We start from the raw sequence: 6,506 nt of genomic DNA, 5'->3' as shown, positions 1-6,506 counted from the left end.
CTCATTTCACAAACAATTAGTTTCCTGTCTCTATTGTTACAAATTACTACGAGTTTAGTAACTTAAACAAATAAAATACCCTCAGATTTATTCTTTTGTGGTTCTGGTAATTTTAAGTCTGGAGTGAGTTTCTCAGGGATAAAACCAAGCTGCTACCAGGGTTGGAATCTATGGAGAATCTCGTGGGACAACTAATTTCATGGCCTTTCTTGGCTTCTTTGATGGGTGGCTCTGTCCGCCATCTTTACATTCCCTCTTTCTAGTCTCTTTCTGTCATCACAAAATCAAAGCTCTACCTTTTTCTCACCCATATGCTTGTGATTACAAGGAGAGACATTCACATAATCAGCTCAATTGCAGAATAAGATACTTAATCATATCTGCAAACTCCGTTTTGCCACATTAATGGCCTTTCACAGCTTTTAGAAATTAGATCCTAGCTAACTTAGTAGACCATGACTTGACTAAACACATCAATTAACTTGATCTCAAAACAGGAGAGAAATGGGATTGGCTTCCTTTTTTAAACTTAGGCTTTACTTGGAAGGAAGTCATATGCAATAGAAGTCATAACTTGCAAAGAATAAAACTTGTAGCAGCAACTTTGGGACTAAGTCAAGTATTTTCAACTATGTCTTAGAAACATATAAAACTCGCTCTTATAAAATTAATAGCTTGGAAGCAGAGCCTAGGTACCCATCAGGGTTTGGTGATAGACCAATAAATCAAATGAAGGTAAAGGATTTAGCTTCAACTTTGGACAGGGGTCAAGACAGACTAGACATAACAAACATAAGGTGTGGGGAGAGATGAGGTCAAGGGAATGGAGCAGACAAATCGAGTGAGGAAGGGTGGAGGAATGCAAGCATACTATTCAAGGCACATATGCAAAAACGGAACTTGGGAAATTCAGGGGATGAGTGAGATTGGGGAGAGAGGAGGGGGAATGATAAAAGAGGTAATGATCAAACTGCAAACTGACATGTTGAATTGAAACCTCTTTACACAACTACTTAAAAAAAATAAGCAAGGCACTGGTGGTTCCATGCCTGTCATCTTAGCTACTCAAGAAGCTGAGATCTGAGGACTATAGTTCAAAAACAGCCCAGGTAGGAAACATCATAATTCTCTTATCTCCAATTAAATACCGAAAAATCCAGAAGTGAAGTTGTGGATCAACTGATAGAATGCTAGCCTTGAGTAATAAAGCTCAGGGACAGTGTGCCCAGGCCCTGAGTTCAAGCCCTGGGACCAGCATACACAAAATAATAACTTGACCCAGTTAACATAATAAGGACACGTAAATTCTTGTTTCTGGAGTTTTGCTAAGTGTATTTGACATTTTCCTCCTATATAAAGTGAGTGACATAAGAACATTCGGTGAATAAAGTTACCATCATTATTAAGAGAGTCATTATGTATGAATGCACAGTGCCTGACAGTGCTGAATTTAGATTGGAAAAATCATCAACCCTTATTATTCATGCAAATCCAGTAAGAATAATTTCTTAGTGTCCCTAAGTCTCTGCTTCACTTTCCATAAATTTAAACTCATGGGCAGCATCATCTGAATCTATGACTCCCAAGCTTCCAGAGAATGGAAACAAGGAATTCTTCCATAGAGAAAACAAAGTCATTGTCTTGGCCTATTTATGCTGCTATAACAGAACATCTGAGACAGTAATTTGCAAGGAAAAAATGGTCTATTTTGCTGAAGCCCCCAAAGCATGGCCCCAGCTTCTGATGGGAGTATTTGTGCGACATTATCTCATGGGGAGAAAGGTTTAGAAGGTCAATCTAGTGTATGAACGTATGAGGAGACTACCCTTTCTTTTAAGTTAAACAAAATGGATAGAAATACATAAGATGTATGTTAAATATTTATTTTGCAATAGGTATAAACCCACAAATAAAGAGGGAAATGTCTTCCTGGTAGTAAGAAAAGAACTGAATTTTTAAATGTCATTCATTTCATTGTATTTTCACTAAAACTTATAAGAATATGAAAGATCTGTTAAGTCCCAGCCATTCTGGGGGGACATAAGCCCTCCAATAATAAAGTCACCAGCACTCAGTGAGCCAAGCTAGAAGTCATTTTAATAGCAGTGCAGGGGCTATTCTCCACCTTGGGTCTGATAGAGAGCAGCCCCGAGCTTTAGGGGGACTGAGTTTTTAAAGGTAAACACCACATGCAGGTAATCATAACTACATACAGGTGGTCATCATTGGCTGATGTCACCTTATGACGCCCACAGTCAATAACCACAAGGATGAAACCACACACAGGTGGGGGAGTAGGTTAGGAATATTTTACAAGATAAACAGTCCTGGCCTGTGAAAGAGCAAACCTGCCTGTTTCCTTCCTTTCTCCTCATTTTCCTAAAAATACTTGACCCCGGATTTTAGCCTAAGGAAATAAATCCCAAATTCCCTGAGGCTTTTTTTTCCCTAAGGGTAATAACCTGATTACAGTGTAAACAGCTTTAGGCCTTAAAATACTAGAGCTCAATTTGCAAACCAAAAGGATATTCAAAAACCTTTTAAATGCTAACACCTAATGGTCTTTTGGGAGCTTAAACTTTCCCATATACCTTTTTGAGTATCAAGTCCATAGGTTTTGTTTCAGGAGATTAAGTTAGTGAGGAGAACCACAAATACTGGCCCATTGTCTGGTCCTATTATCAGTGGAGACTCAACCTAGTTACTGTCTCCTGCTGCAACTTCTTAACATCTGGGCTGTCTTTACCTTAATTGGGTAAGCGTCCAACCAACTTGAGTTATCTACAAAGACAAGCAAATACCTATATCCATATTTCCCTGTCTCTACTTCAGTGAATTCTACTTCCCAGAACACCCTAGGCAAACTGCTACAAGCTTTTATTCCTTCTAGAAGAGGTTGTTTTGCTAGTTCCTCACTGGCAGCTGACACACGTAGAAACAACACTATGCACAAGATTTTCAGGTGGGGAATAAAGTAGGTTTGTGACAAGAGTTAGTAAAACTTTGTTTCTCCCAGGTGAGTAATTTGATGTATCTATTGCAGGAGTTGTTTTCCTAATGCACACACACAAAAAATTGTAATCATTTGGCAGACTTAGCTGCCAAATTGTTTTTTGTTTTTTTTTTTGTTTTTTCTAAAAGTGTTTAACCTGCTCGGCCACCTGTGAGTGGTTACCACCACTTGCCTGTGGTTTTATCCTTGTGGTTATTACTAGGGGCATCAAAAGGTGATGTCCTAAGGAGGCTACCACCTGCGTGTGGTGTTTACCTTTAAAAACTCAGCCCCGTGGAAAGGGGGGGCTGCTTTCTATGAGCCTGCAGGTAGAGAGTAGCCGCTGTGCTGCTATTAAACTGAGTGCTGATGACTCTATGGTTAGGGGGTTTACACCCCCCCACCCCGTGCAAATGGCTGGGATATTACAAAATTAAAATATTTGGCTCTTCTTATATCTTCAAATCCAAAGGCTAAATCTTTAGAGGCATTTGTTCTTCCACCTGTAAGTCTTCATCTAGGTAAACAGGCTTTGGGGGACTTCTGGAAGAGGGGTCACAACTAAAAGGTCAATAGGCTTCCTCTCTCCTTTTGCTGCCAGCCTGGCTGTTTTGTCAGTAGCCTCAGGCTGTGGGACTGTAGCCAGAATTGTAGATCAGCCATGCTCTTCATTTCTAAGAAGCTGGGTAGATGAGGGGAAGGGAATGAGGCAATGGAAGTTGTCATGCATTTTTTGTACTTGCAAGGCTCACATGTAGGACAATGTCTTTTATACACCTATATTAAGGTGTAGGTCCACTGTCTGGCTTCTTTAGTAAGAGTTCAGTTCAGAAGCCAGCAGCTAGTGAAAATTAAACCCTCCTCACTCTGTGCCCACCCACCTTCCCTCTCCCTTTGTGAGTTGGTGTGTAGCAGAGGTACGAAGGAAGCCAACTGCTCATCTTTCATGTTCCATGGTTTCTTTAGTCTAGAGATATATAGAGGAAAAGATACAAAGAGAATCTAGGACAATTAAGTCTCTTTACTGCAGAGCCTTTAGGCTAAGAATAATTCCCCCAAGAAGGATTTATGTGTAGTATCCCACACTTAACTGATCTAACAATCATTTTATTGAAGGTAAAGCTGTCCAGAAACAACACACTTTAAGGAATGCTGTGTTAATGTATGTATCATTCATGCATGCATGCATACATACATACATACACACATATGTACATATATACATATTCTACCAGTGTATTCCGAGTTCATCTGGTTAGACATAGGTAACAGGAGATGGTTGGCCAGGAGTTTCGCCTACATCACTGGAGGTCTTTCTTTGCACACTCGTATTTTATGGTATACCAGTTGGGAAATCCTGGAATCACCAAGGAGAAAGCATCTCCACATAGTCATTCCATCTGAGTATGACTCTGTGGCTTTCTAGCTCTGGTGTGTTTCCCTCCCTTGAAAGGATCTACACTCTTCTGGTCTAACTGAGAACTTGACTGCCGGCCAATTTAGAATTCTAGGACTCTGCTAGAAACAGCATGTATGGCTCAGTTCCTGGAACAAACTCAACCCTCCATATATGTTCAACCTTGATTATTGACTGCATCCTTGAACACGATGGGGTAACTGGTTGACCAAACTCCATGCTCAGATTTCCTCCCTACAGCCCTCCAGAGATCAGCAGAACCTTTGGCAGACCTCCCGAGCCCACCAGTTTGGAAGTATATTAAGTATGCCAGTACATAAAATAGGGATATGGCTGTGAAAGCTCAAAAACCAAGCCAGTGACATAACATATCCCAGGTAAAGAAAGAGTCTATTGTCAAAAAAAATAATAAGGTGAAAGATAGTTCTCACTAGTAAGAAACAGAGTCTGGAAAATGTAAATTTCACTTGAACCCTGAGGTGGGGATTTCATTCCAAATTATACCAGAGTTTGTGTTTCCTGGGGACTGCTATGTCCACATTGATTGAAGTTCAGTCTCTTTCAGGGTATGATTTGAATTTTTTTTTAAAAAAAAAAAACACTGTCCTTATGAAAACATACAGATAAAGCTTGAGTGCTCAGTGTTATCTGATTAAGGAAGACAAACAAGTTAGAGTGTTTGGCTGCAAATCTCGCATAATGGTGAAAAACAAACACCATTCAGAAGGAACAGAGATAAAGAGTAATGGAAAACAAACTTCAAAACGTATCCTAGGGAATAAATCTCCACCACAAAAAAATACTCTCTTCTAAACTTCATATTTATTATTGGGAAAACAGTTTTATTTTGAGCAGAAGCAATATAGCAAATACATTTTACAAGAAAATAAATAAATGTATACACACTGACTTTTAAACCTTAGGGAAACAGTTCCAGAAGCCTAGTGTGAAGATAATATCGGCCAAATGAAGAGTTGGAGAGGTATTAATTGGCCCCTATGGGTCTTCCTTCTGGAGAAAAAAAAAAGACTGGAGCTAAGAGGTTTCCCCAGGCTTATTATATGATTTCTGATCCTGGGTGTTAGTCATTTGTGCCTATTTTAGTAATCGAAGGCACTGGTATCTATGTGGATCTACTATTCAAGACAGTCCAGAATTCAGTTTTATCGAAGTAACCAGCCTCAGTTTCTCATCATCTTCTTCTATAATACCAAATCTCATCTCCCAGGGATCATCTTATTCCCACTGATAAAAAATCTACATCCTTTTCTAACAGTTCTTGCCATTCCTATTTCTCAGTACAAGGAAGACCAAAAATTCAGCACAGAGAAGAATCGGTTGTCTCACAGAACCGACAAATTCAGAATGAAAGTAAGCATCAGGTGTGGTTTGATCCAGTGAGCAATTCAAATATCTTTTCCCCGACTCTGATTCCCCTGACTGTGTCCTTTTCTGGACATTGGTATTACTCACTCATAACTCCTCACATGCAGCAACTGCTGATCAGATGGAAGATGCGTACTTCACTTTTTCAAGCAAAATTAAAACTAAAAGACCTTCCCTGAATGAATTGCCAAGACTTGGGGGATGAAATGACACGGTCTGGTCATATGCTCTACCCTGAGATCTGGAGTGTAATCCGTTTCCCTAGTGTCATGAAGATCCGCACATACACAAGTGTGTTGTGAAGAAGAGAAAATGGATATAGGGGAGGGCCTTCTTGCCTGCTTTGGGCATCCTTCTCTCTGTACTTTCCACTTCCTTCCACTCCTTGTGGGTCGGATTTCCACTTTTCCTCAAGATTCTCTCTCTCTCCCTCCAGGTCTGCCACCCACTCCTCTGGTACACTTGATTCATGCTGTATCACCATGACTGAGTTTCTAAGATTTTTGCATAGAATATATCACTCCCCTACCCCAAAGGCTTGAGTCATGCCTTTTACTTGCTACTACCATTGTAATTCTTACTGTTGTGCTGCTGATTTGAGAAACTCTAGCTCCTGGCTGGGTGTAGCCAGCAGCCCACCGTGGCCTGGTGAGAAATGAGGGGAACCAGATGTGGGTTTGGATGGAGTGGATAACACAAGATTCTCCTTTA

This window comes from Megascapheus bottae, chromosome 24, assembly GCF_031878675.1.
Source record: "Megascapheus bottae isolate mThoBot1 chromosome 24, mThoBot2.hap1, whole genome shotgun sequence".
NCBI classification, from domain to species: Eukaryota; Metazoa; Chordata; class Mammalia; order Rodentia; family Geomyidae; genus Megascapheus; species Megascapheus bottae.
Note: the sequence above shows the minus strand (reverse complement) of the source record.